Here is a 23,400-nt window from a genome sequence, read left to right as displayed (position 1 = left end):
CATCTTTTTGACCGAAACTTGGCTACAAGATGCTGACACCGCCATTATAAATCTGGCCTTCCCCTCCACCTATACGGTGTTTACACTGAACCGTACAACTAGGGGAGGTGGTATCGCCATGGCGATTAAATCTTGCTTATCGGCTGAATGGAAGGCTCAGAACCTTCCTATGTGTGAAAGTGCCTCCTTTAAGGTAAGGATAAGCCATCACTTCACCTTTAGTGGCATCCTTATCTATCGCCCACCTGGGAACGACACCGTCTTCAAGTCCGCACTGGTAGATGTGGTCAGTTCGCTAGTTTCTAGCTGTGCTAATTTTAACATCATAGGGGACTTAAACATTCATTTCGACCTGATGTCATCTTCCCCTATTAGCTCTCTGCTAGCGGATCTTGAAGCGATGCAATTTAACCAACTAGTTACCTCCCCCACCCACATAGGAGGACACATACTTGATCCCTTCTTTACCACCTTAATCCGGGCAAAATCATCTGTCCCGTTGGCGGTGGGTTGGACGGACCACATGTTGGTTAAAGTGGCGTGTCCCTTAGATAATCCACAATTGAAACCTGTGGATAAACAGATCCTCAAGCGTAGCTGGCGGAAACTCAAGTTGGAGGAGTTTGTTGGGATACTGGAGGCACAGCCCTTAGGCAAACTGCAGAATGTGGAACAGGGCTATGAACAGTTCTGTAACTGGGTTCTCATGGCCCTCGACTCTCTCATACCTCTGCGCTGGTCTAAATGTCATGCTAAGACCCGCAGTCCTTGGTACAATGAGAACCTTGCCGAGCTTAAAAGAACGTGCCGGCAAGCTGAGAGGGTCTGGAGGAAGTCCTTTGACCCCATGTTAAAATCACTGTACTTTGCCCAGCTCAAAAACTATCACAGAGCCATCTGTCAAACTCGGGCAGCTTATTATGCAACTGAGTTCTCCAATAGTTCCAATCCTTCCAAGCTTATCTTCAAGGTACTTAAGGATCTAATGGGGAAACGGACCACCTCGATAGAAATTTGCACGGATTCACACTGTGAGAGCCTGGCATCCTTCTTCGTGGAGAAGGTGCAGGCAATCTACCGAGGTTTTACATCTTCCGTCCCCGCGGAAGCTCCGAGTACTGCGAAGACTTTGGTTGTGGAGACCTTGTCCTCCTTGCCGGCTATGTCTGTTGAGGTATTTGACACTCTAAGCCTCAAAATTAAATCTGGCTCTCCCTTAGACCCATTGAAGCCGGAGTTCTTTACTCTTCTTCCGCCGCTGTGTCGTGAGCCCATCCTGGATCTCATCAATCTTTCCCTTACTGAGGGCGTGGTTCCTCCATCCTGGAAGCAAGCTGTGGTCAGCCCTATTTTGAAGAAACCTAATCTTGACCCCTTGCTCCCGGAAAACTACCGGCCCATCTCCCTCCTGCCTTGGACCGCAAAGGTCACTGAGGCACACGTGAACACCATTCTGTCTACCCATCTCTCTCGTAATAACATTCTTGACGAGAGTCAAAATGGGTTCCGCACTCAACACAGCACTGAAACGGCCCTGCTCTTCATGACCGAGCACTTGCGGTCAGTGCTTGATGCGGGGCAGACAGCGGCGCTCCTGCTGTTAGACCTGAGCGCCGCATTTGACACGGTGTCTCATGACATCTTATTGCGGCGCTTGGAGGAAGTGGGTATCGGCGGGAAAGCTCTTGAGTGGTTCCGCTCCTTCCTTTCGGACCGGTGTTTTAAAGTGGCCATTCCACCGGGCCAGTCCTCGTTCCATCCTCTCGGTCTGGGAGTTCCCCAGGGCTCCGCCTTAAGTCCTACACTGTTTAATCTATATGTGAAACCGCTGGCTGCTGTCGTCAGGGAATGTGGCCTTACCATGACATCGTACGCCGACGACACGCAGCTGGCGGTAACACTTAGCGGGGACCCTGAGGTGAATGCGCCCAGATTTCGAGCTGGACTTATAGCTGTGGCTGAGTGGATGCGTTGCAACTGCTTACAGCTTAACGCTAAAAAAACCGAGGTCCTGATCTTAGGGAGGCAGACGGAACTTTGGGGAGACCAGTGGTGGCCTCCCGAACTGGGGGTTTCTCCCACTCCAGCGGTCGAAGTTAAAAATCTGGGGGTTTGGCTGGATTCCCATCTTTCTTTTGCCAGCCATACGAAGAAGGTAGCAGCTACCTGTTTTGGTATTCTGCGAGGACTGAGACCTGTCCTTAAGTTCTTCGACCCCCCCACGCGGCAACTGGTGGTTCAGGCTTCCATCTTGTCGCGATTGGACTATGGGAGTGCCTTGCTACTTGGAGTGAACCAGGCTGAGGCTTCTAGGCTTCAGATTGTGCAGAATGCTGCTGCGCGTGCCATCGTGGGCCTCCCGAGACGGTGCTCTGTTTCCACTGTTTTGACCTCCCTTCATTGGCTTCCGGTCAGACAGAGAATCAAATTTAAGGCTCTCTGTCTGACATTTAAGATTCTGAAGCTTTCCTCCCCTCCTGCCCTTGCGGGCCTCATTGCTTCGTATTTGCCCACACGGTCCCTTAGGTCTGAATCTCACCATCTGGCGATTAAGCCTAGGTTCAGACTGAGTAGGATGGGAGGGCGCTCCTTTCGTGTCCTGGCAGCTGACCTATGGAATTCTCTCCCTGTACACATCCGTGCCCTGGATAGTCTTACTCTTTTCAGGCGCGCTATTAAAACCCACCTGTTCGCTTCTGGCAATTGATCTCTTCTCTTTCCGGCTCTGATCTGTTGTGTTGTGGCATTTGGACAGGCGCCAGGACGCCCCTTCGCTGGGGCAGCTGTGCGCCGAATAAAAGTTATTAACATAACATAACATAACATAACGTTCCTCGCACCAGGCCTCTGACTCGCTGGAGATGTGAACTGCAGCAGTGAACGCTAATAGCCTGGCTATCCATCAAGAGCACTTTACGGTGATGTTAGCAACTAATTACCGAATACAATCAGCCCGAGACTCCACAAAAGTAAGCACCTAGTCATCAACAAGAGAATGGCATAACCCAACGCCAAGGAATTCCAGGCTAAAGTTCATGAGACGAGGGAGCCGAGCAGTACCCAATTGTGATCGCCCTGTGGGGGCCACGTACAATACACATGAGGATGAATAATTAAGACTGCCAGTTTGTGGAACTGCGCTCTACTCACTCAACACCTGGGCTTGAGCACACAGTGTTTATTCTCCTCATCATTCTAAATGCAAACTTCCGGCTATTTATGGATCGTAAAATATCAGTATTCACCTCATTCTAGGCCTTCACCATTTTAAGCATATTTGAAAAATAAGGAATGGGGCAGTCAATCAGTGTGTCTAGTATCACACAAGATGCACACTGAAGCTGGTAGACCAGATTAGTTGTTAACGCTTGCTGAGCAGAATGATGGCTTGGTAATTGCGCTCCGCTGAACCCGGCCAATTGAATTATTTCTACCTAACAAATGCAACTCTCCTTCAGTTCTTCTTACCGCGTCTCTGGGGGGATGCCTAAGCTCCGTCCTACCACCTGCTGCTGTGCTCACCTGTGTACTGTCACAGTAAGCAATGGGGATCCTCACTAGCACTGGTTCCTGAATGAGGGCTAGCTCAATGGCTCTCTGAGGCTTGGCATAATGCCATAACTCACTGGCAGAGGATGGAATGAGCAGGCCCAGGTGGGTGGTGATGCTGCCTTCAGATTAAATCACCATTCATGGCAAACCACCCAAGGCAGTGACCCAATAGCCACTTGATGGAACCCACCAGTAGGCCACAGCCTGGTATCACTGCTTCTACTCATTGCTACAATCTGATTTCATAAGGTTTTAAGGGGGGGTAAACTCCGCCACGCCGCAGTTGACAATGTTTTTGCTGAAATCCGCGTTCTAAGCAGACCACGGAGTGGGGAAAAGCTGTGCGAACTCTGCCAGTGGAGCGGAGTTTACAGCTGACTTCTAATATCAGCCTTTTGCCAAGCTTTGGGATGATAATTTTTACTACAATAACATTACCCACACTGTAGAACCAAGTATTGCTTCTGAAGATAACTACATGAAATTAAGTTGTGACCTAATGTGTGTATGATCCCATTCTCTGCTTCAGTATGTTTACAGCTTTAATTCTTATTTGGTACTTTAACATTGATGTGTAATGTCCTGTCACATCTCAAAGTTGTTTTTCAAAGGCAGCTTGTGAGCATATATTTTCTCAATATGATAAATAAATATGCCTTAAAGGAAAAGTTGTTGATGACATGCATGCATAATCCTCATTTTAAATCCCCCTGAGGCGTGTAAGGTAAATCTGAATGTTTTGATTTATCAGATGAAGCTTATGATACCTAATCCAAAGGTATTTATGCTCCTTGACATGCTGTACTAAACTGACATGACTAGATTTTATAGTTAATTAAAACTGGAAAACATTTATTTTGCTTTTCTGAGATGTGCAAAGTCAATGTTTACTGCATCAGACTTTCATTACTCTATTAACTACATGTGGATGTACTATAGTTACCACATAGAAATGCTTTTCAAGCATGCTGATGAACTCTGGTTGTTTATTTAAATCTTTTTATTTAGCCCCCCACCCATGTTGAACCCTTTTTTTTTTGTTATTTGGGGTCGTTCGTGCTTAGGCCTCTATAACGTTTTTTCACATAAGGTATGTCTGTCAAGTTTGTGTCCTTTTTTTGCATCATCCTGGGAATCTCAAAGGTACCCAGAATTTGTGGATTCGTATGGAGGTGACTCTGAAAATAACCAAAATATATCAACATTTTGGGGGTTTGGGGAAAAATGGGTAACAAGTGCCTAACATAAATATTTCGTTTTTTTCCTAAAAGAAAGGTTGCTTGTGTTAAAATCACCATTTTGCATTTTCCATATTATCTTGAAAATGCAGAGATAAATAAATAAATAAAACATTTACCACAGTTCTGACATTTTCCAAAGAGGTACCCCATTTTTCATATTTTTTGACCCTTCAACCCACTTCCAGTTTGTGATAGAATCCAGTGTAAAAACCCATGGGTGATCAGGATAAGTTATGTGTCTGAAAAGTAAAATTCCTAACTTTAGCAGAGGCTCATTTCTGTAGATCCCCCAAGGTTTTTTCCCCAAACAAACTAACTGTTGAAATAAAAAGAATATATATATATATTTTGATATATACATATGTATATATATATATATATATATATATATATATATATATATATATATATATATATATTTCACTCCACCACTCTTCCAAATTACGAAGAAAACGAGACACCCAGAGCTGCAAATCGAAGATTTATTTGGCAGATGAACAAACCTCCACGACGCGTTTCGCCATTACGGCTTGGTCACGCTCATCTCGTGGTGCTGACAGCCCTTTTTAAAACCCAACCCGACATATCGGATGATAACGTGTCAGATGTCTCTAACTTAGAAGCTAACCAAGACGCACCTGTGGATTCGACAAAAAAATCCCAATTTTTTAATACAGTTCCAAATGATCAGCAAGAATCGGACAGAGATGTATCAGTCTGGGGGACCACAGAGAGGCCGAGGACGAGGCAACAGAGGCGGAACCACCGCAACAAACAAGCAAAAAAGAGGAGGTGCCGGCGAAAACAAAGCTCCAATGGGAATGGCAACCCGGAGCAAGAAGCAAAAATGAATATGACAGTTGTAAACCTATCACCAAGGACGCTTACCAAGGATGAAGAAAATACTTTGGCTCTTGGGTAGTCGTTCTGTCCTTCTAGCAATATAAATTTTGTTGAAACCCGGATTGATCTATTTTTGTTTTCAAGAAAACTAAAGCTGACGCGACGAAACCAAAATCTGGGGAAAGTGTGAGTACTTCTACTACTATCAGTAACCTTGACATATATGATATAGAATTAATGCATGTCCTTGACTCTGATCCCACAAATACAGTCACAACAGATGGGGATGACTTTGGTGCAAATGTGGGGGTAAATCCAGGATCTACCTTTAAACCAAAATCGATCTTTCTGCCGGCTGTTTGGAAGAGGGCCAACGCCAACTAAGTGATGTAAACTATTATTGTGTGACAATTTGTGACGAATTACTTAGATCCAACAACAATTTCGGAGATCTTTTATTGGAGTGGAATGATAAAGGGTTATTGGAGAATAATGAATATAAATACTTATACTGTGCACATCCCAGAATACCGGTGTTATATATTCTCCCGAAATTACACAAAGACCCCTTAAATCCACCAGGGCGTCCGATCGTATCCTTGATTGGCTCTCTGCTTGAGCATACTTCCAAGTATATAGATCATTACCTTAGAACATATGTAATGTCTCTTCCATCTTATATCAAAGATACCGCGCATTTCCTCACAGTGGTCAATGGAATTCACTGGGAACAACAATACATACTGGTTACACTAGATGTAAGCAGTTTGTATACCAGCATTCGACATGAGCATGGCCTGGAGGCAGTCAAACACTTTCTTAAGACACGGTCAGTTTCTTACTTACAACATTCAGGGATGATCATTGATATGATTGAATTTTGTCTTAAGAATAATTTTTTCTTGTTTAATGACATCTTGTATCGACAGTCAAAGGGCACAGCCATGGGGACCTGCTTCGCCCCCAGCTACGCAAATTTATTCATGGGCTGGTGGGAGGAGCAGGTCATCAGAGAAATGGCAGAATTCGATCAGGTTGCCCTGTGGCTTAGATACATAGATGATATTTTTTTCATTTGGTGTGGAGATGAGGCATCTGTGCAACTATTTATTGACAAACTCAACCGGAACCATTTGAATTTGAAACTGACAGAGCATATTCATAATCAGATGATCGAATTTTTGGATGTGATTGTAGAAGTGAGTAATAATCAATTGAATACCAGACTATTTCGAAAAAAGACAGCGGGCAATAGCATTTTAAATGCCAACAGTTGCCACCCCCGTAGCCTAGTGTGCAGTATTCCATATGGGGAATTACTGCGGGCCAAATGGAATTGCAGCACACAAGAAGCATACCATGATGAAGAAAGGGTTATGTGTGAGAGATTCCAATGCAGAGGTTACAGTCAAAAAGTAATCAATGCAGCGAGAGAACGAGTGGCTGCAAAAAACAGAGAGGAATTACTTAATCCTCGCAGTGAAAAAGAGGAAACAGAGAATGTTAGATTTATAACCACCTTCTCTGGACAGGCACATGAGGTACGCAGGGTTTTCAAAAAACACTGGCATGTTTTACAAACAGACAGTCATCTCAAAAAATATCTAAATGACAATCCCCAAATTACATTCCGGAAAGGAAAATCACTTAAAGACGAACTCAGTCATAACTATGTAAGTTCGAAAATGTCTTCAAAAGATCAAGAAAATGTGGGCTTTATTTGGTGCCGCAAATGTAAAGCTTGTAAGTTCAGTAGAAACTGTAAATCCTTAAGAGTTCCTAATACCAACAGAGAGTTTACTATTCGTAAACGATTGTCATGCAACACCCCCTACAGCGTGTACATACTAATCTGTCCGTGCAACAAGTGGTACGTGGGCAGCACAAAACATCCTGCAAAGAAAAGAGTGTTGGAACACCTACGTGCCATACATAACAATAATAAATCATACCCTGTTGCCAGACATTTCACAGCAATGCACATGCAGAATGAAAAACTTGTACAGTTGGTAGTGATCGATAGCGTTGATCTGGGATTGAGAGGAGGCAATCGGGAATTGTCACTCAGAAAGTTAGAGTCGAAGTACATTGTAGATTTTGCATGTTTGACACCCAAAGGGTTGAACGTCACAGAAGAACTGTCAATACATTTATATGAATGAAGCATAAATCTAAATGTTTACTGCAATATCATCCTATCTGTCCGCGGCTTTCTTGATTTTAAAATATAACAATTTTATTTTTAGATTTCACACATCACGGGATAACTGAAGAACATGATTATCTATGCGGCAAAGACATGCAGCATGGTGGAACAATGGACATAATTGGGTTATGTTGGTCATTTGCCATAATGCATTGACATGTATATATCTATTATCCCACTAAGACATTATTTTGGCTGACGAAGGAATATGCCCACTTGGGCACATGAGTTTACGAATGAACTTTGGTGGACCATGGGATAACACAGTACCGTAATACTTTATAAATTGATGGTTGTATGCCCACTTGGGCTATATAGTTCATTGAGAGTGACCGTATTGAAAGGTCAAGGTATGGTAATGGTATGTGCCTTGTTCGATTACATGGAAAACCATAGATCGGACAAACGCTATTTTTTTGTTGCTATGCTACCAAGCAGTCAACCAATAGCATGCATTTTTGTTCGTTATTACATAGAAAGTGGGATGCTTGATATTTGCTTTGAATTCCTTGTGATACAGTAACATCTAGTATCCAAAATCCACGATGAGCATGATCTGCGCAAAATGATGTAATTGTGCATATAGAATTTCCAAACAATCATTGGACTCATTTGTAGATTAACATCAGGGTACAATATGAGAATCATATATATTTGTGTAGTGTTATTATACGATAATATAAAACGGCAATTCTAGGTATAAAAAGTATGTGCCTTGTTCGATTACATGGAAAACCATAGATCGGACAAACGCTCCACGACGCTCCACGACGCGTTTCGCCATTACCAAGCCGTAATGGCGAAACGCGTCGTGGAGATTTGTTCATCTGCCAAATAAATCTTCGATTTGCAGCTCTGGGTGTCTCGTTTTCTTCGTAATTTGGAAGAGTGGTGGAGTGAATTAGATAGCCTGCTGGTGGCTACAGCGAGACCGCCCGTGACAGCGTGACTCTTTTACCAGCACTGGTGGAAAGATATATATATATATATATATATATATTTATATATATATATATATATATATATATATGTGTTTTTATAACTTTATTTAACAAGTTTATTTAATGCACATCAATACTGTATAACTGTATATATATATATATCTATATATATATATATATATAGATATATATATATATATATAGATATATATAGATATATATATACACATCCCGGACAAGTAGCTCACACATTTCAAATAGTCCTCTTGAAATTTGGTATCTACTTCTATCTACTGTTTAATCTATATGTGAAACCGCTGGCTGCTGTCGTCAGGGAATGTGGCCTTACCATGACATCGTACGCCGACGACACGCAGCTGGTGGTAACACTTAGCGGGGACCCTGAGGTGAATGCGCCCAGATTTCGAGCTGGACTTATAGCTGTGGCTGAGTGGATGCGTTGCAACTGCTTACAGCTTAACGCTAAAAAAACCGAGGTCCTGATCTTAGGGAGGCAGACGGAACTTTGGGGAGACCAGTGGTGGCCTCCCGAACTGGGGGTTTCTCCCACTCCAGCGGTCGAAGTTAAAAATCTGGGGGTTTGGCTGGATTCCCATCTTTCTTTTGCCAGCCATACGAAGAAGGTAGCAGCTACCTGTTTTGGTATTCTGCGAGGACTGAGACCTGTCCTTAAGTTCTTCGACCCCCCCACGCGGCAACTGGTGGTTCAGGCTTCCATCTTGTCGCGATTGGACTATGGGAGTGCCTTGCTACTTGGAGTGAACCAGGCTGAGGCTTCTAGGCTTCAGATTGTGCAGAATGCTGCTGCGCGTGCCATCGTGGGCCTCCCGAGACGGTGCTCTGTTTCCACTGTTTTGACCTCCCTTCATTGGCTTCCGGTCAGACAGAGAATCAAATTTAAGGCTCTCTGTCTGACATTTAAGATTCTGAAGCTTTCCTCCCCTCCTGCCCTTGCGGGCCTCATTGCTTCGTATTTGCCCACACGGTCCCTTAGGTCTGAATCTCACCATCTGGCGATTAAGCCTAGGTTCAGACTGAGTAGGATGGGAGGGCGCTCCTTTCGTGTCCTGGCAGCTGACCTATGGAATTCTCTCCCTGTACACATCCGTGCCCTGGATAGTCTTACTCTTTTCAGGCGCGCTATTAAAACCCACCTGTTCGCTTCTGGCAATTGATCTCTTCTCTTTCCGGCTCTGATCTGTTGTGTTGTGGCATTTGGACAGGCGCCAGGACGCCCCTTCGCTGGGGCAGCTGTGCGCCGAATAAAAGTTATTAACATAACATAACATAACATAACGTTCCTCGCACCAGGCCTCTGACTCGCTGGAGATGTGAACTGCAGCAGTGAACGCTAATAGCCTGGCTATCCATCAAGAGCACTTTACGGTGATGTTAGCAACTAATTACCGAATACAATCAGCCCGAGACTCCACAAAAGTAAGCACCTAGTCATCAACAAGAGAATGGCATAACCCAACGCCAAGGAATTCCAGGCTAAAGTTCATGAGACGAGGGAGCCGAGCAGTACCCAATTGTGATCGCCCTGTGGGGGCCACGTACAATACACATGAGGATGAATAATTAAGACTGCCAGTTTGTGGAACTGCGCTCTACTCACTCAACACCTGGGCTTGAGCACACAGTGTTTATTCTCCTCATCATTCTAAATGCAAACTTCCGGCTATTTATGGATCGTAAAATATCAGTATTCACCTCATTCTAGGCCTTCACCATTTTAAGCATATTTGAAAAATAAGGAATGGGGCAGTCAATCAGTGTGTCTAGTATCACACAAGATGCACACTGAAGCTGGTAGACCAGATTAGTTGTTAACGCTTGCTGAGCAGAATGATGGCTTGGTAATTGCGCTCCGCTGAACCCGGCCAATTGAATTATTTCTACCTAACAAATGCAACTCTCCTTCAGTTCTTCTTACCGCGTCTCTGGGGGGATGCCTAAGCTCCGTCCTACCACCTGCTGCTGTGCTCACCTGTGTACTGTCACAGTAAGCAATGGGGATCCTCACTAGCACTGGTTCCTGAATGAGGGCTAGCTCAATGGCTCTCTGAGGCTTGGCATAATGCCATAACTCACTGGCAGAGGATGGAATGAGCAGGCCCAGGTGGGTGGTGATGCTGCCTTCAGATTAAATCACCATTCATGGCAAACCACCCAAGGCAGTGACCCAATAGCCACTTGATGGAACCCACCAGTAGGCCACAGCCTGGTATCACTGCTTCTACTCATTGCTACAATCTGATTTCATAAGGTTTTAAGGGGGGGTAAACTCCGCCACGCCGCAGTTGACAATGTTTTTGCTGAAATCCGCGTTCTAAGCAGACCACGGAGTGGGGAAAAGCTGTGCGAACTCTGCCAGTGGAGCGGAGTTTACAGCTGACTTCTAATATCAGCCTTTTGCCAAGCTTTGGGATGATAATTTTTACTACAATAACATTACCCACACTGTAGAACCAAGTATTGCTTCTGAAGATAACTACATGAAATTAAGTTGTGACCTAATGTGTGTATGATCCCATTCTCTGCTTCAGTATGTTTACAGCTTTAATTCTTATTTGGTACTTTAACATTGATGTGTAATGTCCTGTCACATCTCAAAGTTGTTTTTCAAAGGCAGCTTGTGAGCATATATTTTCTCAATATGATAAATAAATATGCCTTAAAGGAAAAGTTGTTGATGACATGCATGCATAATCCTCATTTTAAATCCCCCTGAGGCGTGTAAGGTAAATCTGAATGTTTTGATTTATCAGATGAAGCTTATGATACCTAATCCAAAGGTATTTATGCTCCTTGACATGCTGTACTAAACTGACATGACTAGATTTTATAGTTAATTAAAACTGGAAAACATTTATTTTGCTTTTCTGAGATGTGCAAAGTCAATGTTTACTGCATCAGACTTTCATTACTCTATTAACTACATGTGGATGTACTATAGTTACCACATAGAAATGCTTTTCAAGCATGCTGATGAACTCTGGTTGTTTATTTAAATCTTTTTATTTAGCCCCCCACCCATGTTGAACCCTTTTTTTTTTGTTATTTGGGGTCGTTCGTGCTTAGGCCTCTATAACGTTTTTTCACATAAGGTATGTCTGTCAAGTTTGTGTCCTTTTTTTGCATCATCCTGGGAATCTCAAAGGTACCCAGAATTTGTGGATTCGTATGGAGGTGACTCTGAAAATAACCAAAATATATCAACATTTTGGGGGTTTGGGGAAAAATGGGTAACAAGTGCCTAACATAAATATTTCGTTTTTTTCCTAAAAGAAAGGTTGCTTGTGTTAAAATCACCATTTTGCATTTTCCATATTATCTTGAAAATGCAGAGATAAATAAATAAATAAAACATTTACCACAGTTCTGACATTTTCCAAAGAGGTACCCCATTTTTCATATTTTTTGACCCTTCAACCCACTTCCAGTTTGTGATAGAATCCAGTGTAAAAACCCATGGGTGATCAGGATAAGTTATGTGTCTGAAAAGTAAAATTCCTAACTTTAGCAGAGGCTCATTTCTGTAGATCCCCCAAGGTTTTTTCCCCAAACAAACTAACTGTTGAAATAAAAAGAATATATATATATATTTTGATATATACATATGTATATATATATATATATATATATATATATATATATATATATATATATTTCACTCCACCACTCTTCCAAATTACGAAGAAAACGAGACACCCAGAGCTGCAAATCGAAGATTTATTTGGCAGATGAACAAACCTCCACGACGCGTTTCGCCATTACGGCTTGGTCACGCTCATCTCGTGGTGCTGACAGCCCTTTTTAAAACCCAACCCGACATATCGGATGATAACGTGTCAGATGTCTCTAACTTAGAAGCTAACCAAGACGCACCTGTGGATTCGACAAAAAAATCCCAATTTTTTAATACAGTTCCAAATGATCAGCAAGAATCGGACAGAGATGTATCAGTCTGGGGGACCACAGAGAGGCCGAGGACGAGGCAACAGAGGCGGAACCACCGCAACAAACAAGCAAAAAAGAGGAGGTGCCGGCGAAAACAAAGCTCCAATGGGAATGGCAACCCGGAGCAAGAAGCAAAAATGAATATGACAGTTGTAAACCTATCACCAAGGACGCTTACCAAGGATGAAGAAAATACTTTGGCTCTTGGGTAGTCGTTCTGTCCTTCTAGCAATATGAATTTTGTTGAAACCCGGATTGATCTATTTTTGTTTTCAAGAAAACTAAAGCTGACGCGACGAAACCAAAATCTGGGGAAAGTGTGAGTACTTCTACTACTATCAGTAACCTTGACATATATGATATAGAATTAATGCATGTCCTTGACTCTGATCCCACAAATACAGTCACAACAGATGGGGATGACTTTGGTGCAAATGTGGGGGTAAATCCAGGATCTACCTTTAAACCAAAATCGATCTTTCTGCCGGCTGTTTGGAAGAGGGCCAACGCCAACTAAGTGATGTAAACTATTATTGTGTGACAATTTGTGACGAATTACTTAGATCCAACAACAATTTCGGAGATCTTTTATTGGAGTGGAATGATAAAGGGTTATTGGAGAATAATGAATATAAATACTTATACTGTGCACATCCCAGAATACCGGTGTTATATATTCTCCCGAAATTACACAAAGACCCCTTAAATCCACCAGGGCGTCCGATCGTATCCTTGATTGGCTCTCTGCTTGAGCATACTTCCAAGTATATAGATCATTACCTTAGAACATATGTAATGTCTCTTCCATCTTATATCTAAGATACCGCGCATTTCCTCACAGTGGTCAATGGAATTCACTGGGAACAACAATACATACTGGTTACACTAGATGTAAGCAGTTTGTATACCAGCATTCGACATGAGCATGGCCTGGAGGCAGTCAAACACTTTCTTAAGACACGGTCAGTTTCTTACTTACAACATTCAGGGATGATCATTGATATGATTGAATTTTGTCTTAAGAATAATTTTTTCTTGTTTAATGACATCTTGTATCGACAGTCAAAGGGCACAGCCATGGGGACCTGCTTCGCCCCCAGCTACGCGAATTTATTCATGGGCTGGTGGGAGGAGCAGGTCATCAGAGAAATGGCAGAATTCGATCAGGTTGCCCTGTGGCTTAGATACATAGATGATATTTTTTTCATTTGGTGTGGAGATGAGGCATCTGTGCAACTATTTATTGACAAACTCAACCGGAACCATTTGAATTTGAAACTGACAGAGCATATTCATAATCAGATGATCGAATTTTTGGATGTGATTGTAGAAGTGAGTAATAATCAATTGAATACCAGACTATTTCGAAAAAAGACAGCGGGCAATAGCATTTTAAATGCCAACAGTTGCCACCCCCGTAGCCTAGTGTGCAGTATTCCATATGGGGAATTACTGCGGGCCAAATGGAATTGCAGCACACAAGAAGCATACCATGATGAAGAAAGGGTTATGTGTGAGAGATTCCAATGCAGAGGTTACAGTCAAAAAGTAATCAATGCAGCGAGAGAACGAGTGGCTGCAAAAAACAGAGAGGAATTACTTAATCCTCGCAGTGAAAAAGAGGAAACAGAGAATGTTAGATTTATAACCACCTTCTCTGGACAGGCACATGAGGTACGCAGGGTTTTCAAAAAACACTGGCATGTTTTACAAACAGACAGTCATCTCAAAAAATATCTAAATGACAATCCCCAAATTACATTCCGGAAAGGAAAATCACTTAAAGACGAACTCAGTCATAACTATGTAAGTTCGAAAATGTCTTCAAAAGATCAAGAAAATGTGGGCTTTATTTGGTGCCGCAAATGTAAAGCTTGTAAGTTCAGTAGAAACTGTAAATCCTTAAGAGTTCCTAATACCAACAGAGAGTTTACTATTCGTAAACGATTGTCATGCAACACCCCCTACAGCGTGTACATACTAATCTGTCCGTGCAACAAGTGGTACGTGGGCAGCACAAAACATCCTGCAAAGAAAAGAGTGTTGGAACACCTACGTGCCATACATAACAATAATAAATCATACCCTGTTGCCAGACATTTCACAGCAATGCACATGCAGAATGAAAAACTTGTACAGTTGGTAGTGATCGATAGCGTTGATCTGGGATTGAGAGGAGGCAATCGGGAATTGTCACTCAGAAAGTTAGAGTCGAAGTACATTGTAGATTTTGCATGTTTGACACCCAAAGGGTTGAACGTCACAGAAGAACTGTCAATACATTTATATGAATGAAGCATAAATCTAAATGTTTACTGCAATATCATCCTATCTGTCCGCGGCTTTCTTGATTTTAAAATATAACAATTTTATTTTTAGATTTCACACATCACGGGATAACTGAAGAACATGATTATCTATGCGGCAAAGACATGCAGCATGGTGGAACAATGGACATAATTGGGTTATGTTGGTCATTTGCCATAATGCATTGACATGTATATATCTATTATCCCACTAAGACATTATTTTGGCTGACGAAGGAATATGCCCACTTGGGCACATGAGTTTACGAATGAACTTTGGTGGACCATGGGATAACACAGTACCGTAATACTTTATAAATTGATGGTTGTATGCCCACTTGGGCTATATAGTTCATTGAGAGTGACCGTATTGAAAGGTCAAGGTATGGTAATGGTATGTGCCTTGTTCGATTACATGGAAAACCATAGATCGGACAAACGCTATTTTTTTGTTGCTATGCTACCAAGCAGTCAACCAATAGCATGCATTTTTGTTCGTTATTACATAGAAAGTGGGATGCTTGATATTTGCTTTGAATTCCTTGTGATACAGTAACATCTAGTATCCAAAATCCACGATGAGCATGATCTGCGCAAAATGATGTAATTGTGCATATAGAATTTCCAAACAATCATTGGACTCATTTGTAGATTAACATCAGGGTACAATATGAGAATCATATATATTTGTGTAGTGTTATTATACGATAATATAAAACGGCAATTCTAGGTATAAAAAGTATGAATTGTCTGTTGAAATAACATGTTACAAGATGTCTGCCAGTTTTCCGTGATGGAACCTATGTGCACTGGGTGTTGGGTTTTAAAAATGGCTGTCAGCACCACGAGATGAGCGTGACCAAGCCGTAATGGCGAAACGCGTCGTGGAGATTTGTTCATCTGCCAAATAAATCTTCGATTTGCAGCTCTGGGTGTCTCGTTTTCTTCGTAATTTGGAAGAGTGGTGGAGTGAATTAGATAGCCTGCTGGTGGCTACAGCGAGACCGCCCGTGACAGCGTGACTCTTTTACCAGCACTGGTGGAAAGATATATATATATATATATATATATTTATATATATATATATATATATATATATGTGTTTTTATAACTTTATTTAACAAGTTTATTTAATGCACATCAATACTGTATAACTGTATATATATATATATCTATATATATATATATATATAGATATATATATATATATAGATATATATAGATATATATATACACATCCCGGACAAGTAGCTCACACATTTCAAATAGTCCTCTTGAAATTTGGTATCTACTTCAAATCTCACTAGCTGCATGGCGCCTGCAGTGAGCTGGGGCTGCAATCCGAGTATGTGGGACAGAGGCTATGACATCGCTGACCCCCTCTCAGACAATCTACAGAGGCCCCCCCAGCCCCTCCCATGTTCTCTTCCCGAGGGGCAGCACTGCCGTTCAACCCCCTGTAGGGGAGGGCTGCCATAACAGAAGACTAGCGTGCCCGCGACATGGGTACAGAGAGACTTTGATCAGTGGGAGAGGGGCCCACACACTGTGTTTCACATCGCTACAGAACTCCGTCCTACCTGTATTTTGTATTGTTACTTAAAGTGAACCATTTTAGCCCTTCCCTTGCCTAATGCAATTCATGCCCTCTCACCTCACAAACCTCTGGTATGCCTGTTCCAGGAGCTTCATCTTAAGATGGCGGACCTTCCTGCAATCAAAGCACGATCAACACTAACACCCAGAGGAGTACACGTTTCCCTGTCAGGATGGGGCTGGGACCAGTCAGGGCCAGTCTTAATCACCGCCGTGGGGGACCCCTGTGGCTCCGGGCCCTCCCATTCTGAGCTGTTGGCGCACTACAACCCCTCCGGCGTCCTTCTGTTACCTCTATCCTTGTAGCCTATGTATCTATTCTAAACTGGTTTTCCGGAACGTTGAGACCAGAGCAACATGGCTGATGCCGGGTGGAGTTGCTAGACAGCTAATGAGGAGATGGGCCCTGGTTTACCCCTCGAACGTCACCTACCCAGCTGGACATCGGACACAGTTGTCCTTCGTCTCCCTGTTATGGCCCCTTCCTCACTCCTTTCCTACTAATTCTCTCATCCTCGTTGTTTCTTGACTGTACCTTACTACGCTATCGTAAGTGATGTAATTTGTAACGCAATGTTACTCTTGTATAGCGCTCTGATACCTCCGTATCTAGCCAGCGCTATATAAACCTTTTTAGATATACCTTGTAATGCAACAATCCTCTGGTTTTGCGCTCTGATACCTCCGGGTCTAGTCAGTGCTATATAACCTTTCTCAAATCAAATAAACTAAAAACTGGTTTTCCTGAATGCTGAGACCTGAGCAACATGGCTAATGCCCGGTGGAGCTGCCTAGACAGCTAATGAGGAGATTGGCCCTGGTTTCCCCCTTGACCGTCACCTACCCAGCCGGACATCGGACACAGTTCTTCCTCATCTTCCTGTTATGGCTCCTTCCTCCCCTCTTTTCCTACAATTTCTCTCATCCTTGTATTTGTTGACTGTACCATACTACGCTATTGTAAATGATGTAATTTGTAATGCAATGTTCCTCTTGTATAGCGCGCTGATACCTCCGGGTCTAGCCAGCGCTATATAAACCTTTTAAGATATACCTTGTAATGCAACAATCCTCTGGTTTTGCACTCTGATACCTCCGGGTCTAGCCAGCGCTATATAACCTTCTCAACTCAAATCAAATAAACTAAAATCTAGTTTTCCTGAATGCTTACACCTGAGGAACATGGCTGATACCCGGTGGAGCTGCTAGACAGCTAATGAGGAGATTGGCCCTGGTTTCCCCCTTGATTGTCACCTACCCAGCCGGACATTGGGCAAAGTTCCTCGTAGTCTCCCGGCTATTACTCCTTCCTCCCCTCCTTCCTACGAATTCGTGAGTCATTGTTTATGTGTACTGTATCTTACTATGCTCTTGTATCTGATGTAACTCTTAACGCAGCGATCCTAAATGTAAAGCGTTCTGATACGATCTTGGGTCTGGTTTGCCCTATATAAAACTTTATAAATAAATAAATAAAATATTTGTTGATGGAACACAGATCCTCACTATGTTTGGGACGTGATTCTATGAGGCCGTATTGCATCCTCTGTTGGATCATCAGGCAGGTCATGTAGGCCAAGAGGTAGTGACTACACTTATTGTGTACCTCCTTCCAGATGCAAGGGTTCAATATTGCATGCCCAGACCCGGTATCAGTGTCTAGAGCACATAGATTCAGACTGGTTGGTCCCTTAGATAATGCGCCAGAGCTTCCCAGATATCTTTCTACCTATTATGCAAAACTCTATAACACACGTAAAAGAGACCCTTCTGACATAGCTGCCTATTTTGAAGACATTGCCCTTGGGTGGATCAGCGATTCACGCAGAAAATTCCTATCTGCTCTACTTGAAGAGGACGAGATACGAGCAGCAATAATGGTTCTGCAATCCCGAAAAGCCCGGGGACCAAATGGTCTGCCAGTGGACTTTTATAAATGCTATATAGTCGAATTAGATCTATTTCTTAAACAGCTATTTGATGAAGCCAGAAATAGTGGGACTTTACCTATAACTATGAGACAGGCATGATCATATCCTTACTCAAGCCGAACAAAGAGGCCAGTAGCTAGCTTTGAGTCCTACAGGCCTCTATTGGTCATCAACTGTGACACTAAGATCCTAGCCAAAGTTGTTACACACAGGTTGAAGTTGCTGATGGAGGGACTGGTCCTCCCAGATCCGGCAGGTTTCATCCCCGGCAGGGCCACATCCCATAACTTGCGCACAACATTTGCGTTTACTCCATGACATAGATCCAGCGATCAGAGCAGCAGGTATATTCCTGGATGCCACAAACGCTTTTGATTCCCTGGAATGGGATTACATGTTTGCAATTCTGGGTAGGATGGGACTCCCCCAGCCCTTCCTGGCTGCTATACACCCAACCTGCAGCTATTATACAGATTAATGGCCTATACTCCCCTCCGATCCCCATTATGCGGTCAACACAACAAGGATGCCCTTTATCCCCGCTGCTATTCACCCTTGCCATAGAACCTCTCGTGGCCAAAATATGACAACACTACAGAGAGTATGCCATACCATATCCCACACAGCAGAGACTAATATCACTGTACGCAGATGATGTCACTCTTTATTTACGGGAGCCACAGACTGGCATTAGCCTGATTCTGTGGGAGTTCATCAGATTCGGTGCATTCTCCGGGATAGGAATTAACTGGAGCAAAACGGAAACGTTTCCACTCATGCCTAACAAGGTTCAGTTCACCCCCGATTTCCCTTTGAAATGGTGCGAAACCGAAAAAAAATATTTAGGCGTGACAATAACCTGAACTAAGGAAGAAACGCTCTGTGTGAACTATGGAACTGCCATTGACACCATTACTAACTGGGTGACCTGTTGGATCACAATGCCATTTTCTCTGGCTGCAAGGGTAGCCCTAATGAAAATGATTATACTACCTAAATTGCTATATTTATTTATCAATATACCCTATAACCCAGGGCGCTCGGTTTTTGACACCCTCTGGTCACTTCTCATCAGGCTAACATGGGGGGCTGGTGCACCATGAAATAAAAAAATATTTAACAGGAGTTCGAAAAAACAGCCATTTGTGACAAAAATTTTATTTGTAACTTCTTATCACAATGGCTGATTTACAAAACAAATTTACCATTACATCCACTAACCATTCTGGTTGTGGGGCTATATAGGGTTTTCAGGTTCCCCAAGAAACCAAAGTACCCAGAGCCAACTATTGAACTACAACCTACAATTGGATTTTATTGTGTACCGGGTATAGAGCAGCTTATATGGTAAAATGAAAAGAGTGAAAAATGGGCTTTAAAGAAACCTATGTATTTCTGAAATAGGCTCCAGATACAGAGTTAATGAGCAGTGTTTATTCACACATCTCTGAATTTGTGCCACTACCATGTGATTCAGAGGGCATTTATCAAAATGTCTTCTTTCTTACACATTACCTTACATTTCAAAGGCACAATTGCCAAGGAATACATTTGGTAATAACAAAGGTTCTACTATTCTGTATTTTGACATTTCTCCTGGAAAATCTGGCATCCTACTTGTGCGGTTAGGCCTAGAGTTCTTAAAAGAAAAGGGCCCTAAACACATCATGGACACAGCACATTTTTTACACTAAAAACGATCCCTTTTTTCAGTATCTGCAGCTGTGTATTTTGTGCCCTAGCTCAGCAGGCACCAATGGAAACCTAGCAAACCTGTACATTTTTTAAAACTCCCACTAGGTTTTATACGCAGAAACCTTTGCAAACCTCAACCGTTGACTTAAAAATCCAAATGTTTCTGATATTTCTCTGAAGAAATCTTCTGGAATCTGTGGGAAGACACAAATTTCCTTCCACCCTGTATTTTCCGAAGTGTCCAGATAAAGATGGCACCTGTAGATAGAGATAGTGCCCGCAACAGGAAAGGCCTCAAAACACAGCCTGGACACATAACATTTTCCAACTGAAAACAAAAAGTTTTTTTGCAATCAGCTACCTGAGGATTTTTGGCACTAGCTCAGCTGGCACCTAAGTAAACCTAGCAAACCTGTATTTTTTTTTATTGGACACCTGGGGCCAAGCATATTACAAGTTTCCTCACCACCAGAGGACTCATGTCAGTTCTCATGCCATTAAACTGCCAGTGGTGAGGAAACAAAGGGGTCCCTGCAGGCCCCCCCTTGCCTTGTGCATGGGGTACATGTAGTGCCCTTCGTGTGTGCATGCACCACTATTCCTGCATGGCATAGACTGCACAGCCCATACCATGCAGGAACGTCTATCGGTGGTCCCACGCCTGTGCAGTTCCAATGCTCACATATGAGCCTCTGACTGCACTGACGTGGTTCCAGCGCAGTTGCCTTTTCTTTTGTAAGTAGGTTTACTGGTATTGTGTGTTAGTAAAAGTTGAATAAAATACTTTTTGGCATAAGAAAGCCAAAATTAAATGAAATGTCAGTGCAGGCTTTTGAGAGTGTTCCATTTGTTGTTGCTGCTGTTGTAGTAGTATGATTTAAGACGTGAGCATAACTTATCTACCTGTTTATAAGAGTGTGAAGTAGCATGATAAACATAAAAAGCAAGAGCAAAAATGTATTATTTATTGTATTTTCTGTCCAACTATGTTCCTACTTTCAATATTCTCTGAATATTTCAGTTCTCTTTGCAGCACGAGTGCTCCATTTAGTCTCTCCTATTTAATGCTAATCTTTACTTTCTGTGGCAGGCTCTTTGGTACAAAGATTGGATTTAGACATTCATTTAAACAACGTTTCATATGTCAGGCCATGTTTTTTTAGCAATCATTCATATTCCTGTCTGCCACATCATCTCTTTCTAATTCTTCCCAGGAGGTGTTTTGTATTGGCTTTAAATGAAGAACAGAAACACATTTCTGGTCCGTTTCCACGTGGCTCAATAGCTGTAATTCCAGTCGGCTTATGTGTTGGAGGCATCTATTTAGTTTACTCTGTCCCAAAATACTCACTTATTTGTTCCTGTCCCGTTGGCATCATTTCAGTAGTTTGTTCTGGAGGGATAAAGTCAATAAAAAGAGAATTGTCATGGTATGGAAATAATGATCTTGTTACAATAAAAGAGAAAAGACACCCGTATGTTATTACATGTAATTCATATTGTTTTACACATACGTAAAGTACACAGAGAAGAGTTGCAATCAGCATGCAAGGTTCATAAAAACAATCATTATGTTGAATGACAGAAAAAGTATGACTGAAAGCTGCTGCTGACAATCTTTACAGAGTGTGTTGTTGCTTCTGCTCTAGCACAAAAGAATCCACTCCTTTTTATCAATGATATCCTCAGTTAATAATGGATCAACAAGGAGAGACTCTATCCATTTCTGAATTGTAGCATATCACTTTCATTTTCAAAGTTGTTTCATTGAGAATAGTAAAAGGGAGCCCACAAGTTCATACATTTCATTTTGATTCTTCTTATTACTGTAGTTAATTGATTCATGAGACAAAAATGTGATTGGAATCTTCCCATTGTTAATTAATCCCTTCGGCCCTTATGACGAGCTCAGCTCATCATGAGGCACAGTGGAGCTGTGGCTCATGATGAGCTGAGCTTGTCATAAATGCTGCGGAACGCCCACCCGGGGCTAATTCTCCTCCTCTGCGGGTGTTCCATGGGAGTGAGCGGAGTCGTTACGAGCTCAGACTCGTAATGAGCACAGCTCCCCTGTGCAGCATGACGGGCTGGGCACTGCGGGGGATTTAGCCCAGCATGGAAGGTAGTAATCATACTGTAAAGCTCCCCTCAAGTGCACTCCCTTTGAAGTGTTTTCTATAAGTGGGAGTGTTTTTAGGAAGGAGAAATGAACCACAAGGGAGTCTGTCAACAATGTCTTCATGCATTTTTGCTACTTGCAACTCCTGTATGCTGCTGTGCAATGCTGTGATGTTTAATATTGCTTCCTAGTGTTTCTCTGTTTTGACATGTTGATTAGGGGTTTGTATACTGTTACAGTTGAGCTACAATGGTAGGTCTGAGGTTATGTTTGGACTGCCATTGGTCTCGATTGCACAATAGGTGGTGCAATCAACTCGTGGGATTTCACTTCCAGAACTGGGTCCATGGTGTACCTTTTGTGACTGACTTAAACACAAATTACATATGATCTTTGAGTATACTAGTTCAGCCATGCTATAATATGGAGCAGAGTGACTGTTTAGGAGGGGACTTGCACACAGCCCGAAATACCGAAAAGGCAAACATCTGGTGGTAAACCACACAAAATATGGTCCTTTCTACAAGAAGTATGATTTTCTTTGCTGTCAGAATTTCCTCAGCTCCATATTCTTGATTCATTTTTATTTCCTTGTGATTATACTTACCTTTTTCATAAATTATGTTAAAAAATTTAAAGTAGTCTCCATGCAATCTTTTTTTCAAAGTTTAACAGTTCCAAAGATTGTTTATATGTCTGCACAATAGCGTGCGGCAATATTTGAAAAGCTTCCATATTATATATTGGTTCCCAATACTAATTTCAACACTATGTCCCTGGATATACTAAAATGTGGAGAGACCTGTCCCTACTCTCTCTCTTAGATCTTGCCAAAAGATGAAAATGCCTTCATTCAACAGATCTCCCTACACTGTAATCCCAGCGTGTCTCAGATTTAGGTATATCCAGCTAAAAAGCTGGGTACAAGCCCAGCGCAGCCGTAATACATAATTTGGTAAGGGTAGTAACCTGGAGGAACAGCTTGT

General features: G+C 42.4%; 1 long non-coding RNA gene across 1 annotated transcript in view; it reads right to left on the bottom strand.

The window, feature by feature from the left end:
• Window positions 1-21,689, bottom strand: part of LOC144755242 (uncharacterized) — a 34,682-nt gene extending 12,993 nt beyond the window's left edge. Inside the window, exon 1 of the long non-coding RNA XR_013594861.1 lies at window positions 21,647-21,689. This is a non-coding gene — a long non-coding RNA (uncharacterized LOC144755242). The remainder of the gene's footprint in view (window positions 1-21,646) is intronic.
• Between the last annotated feature and the right edge of the window lie 1,711 nt (window positions 21,690-23,400).

This window comes from Lissotriton helveticus, chromosome 5_1, assembly GCF_964261635.1.
Source record: "Lissotriton helveticus chromosome 5_1, aLisHel1.1, whole genome shotgun sequence".
Lineage (NCBI taxonomy): Eukaryota > Metazoa > Chordata > Amphibia > Caudata > Salamandridae > Lissotriton > Lissotriton helveticus.
Note: the sequence above shows the minus strand (reverse complement) of the source record. Positions and strands in the feature narration are given on the sequence as shown.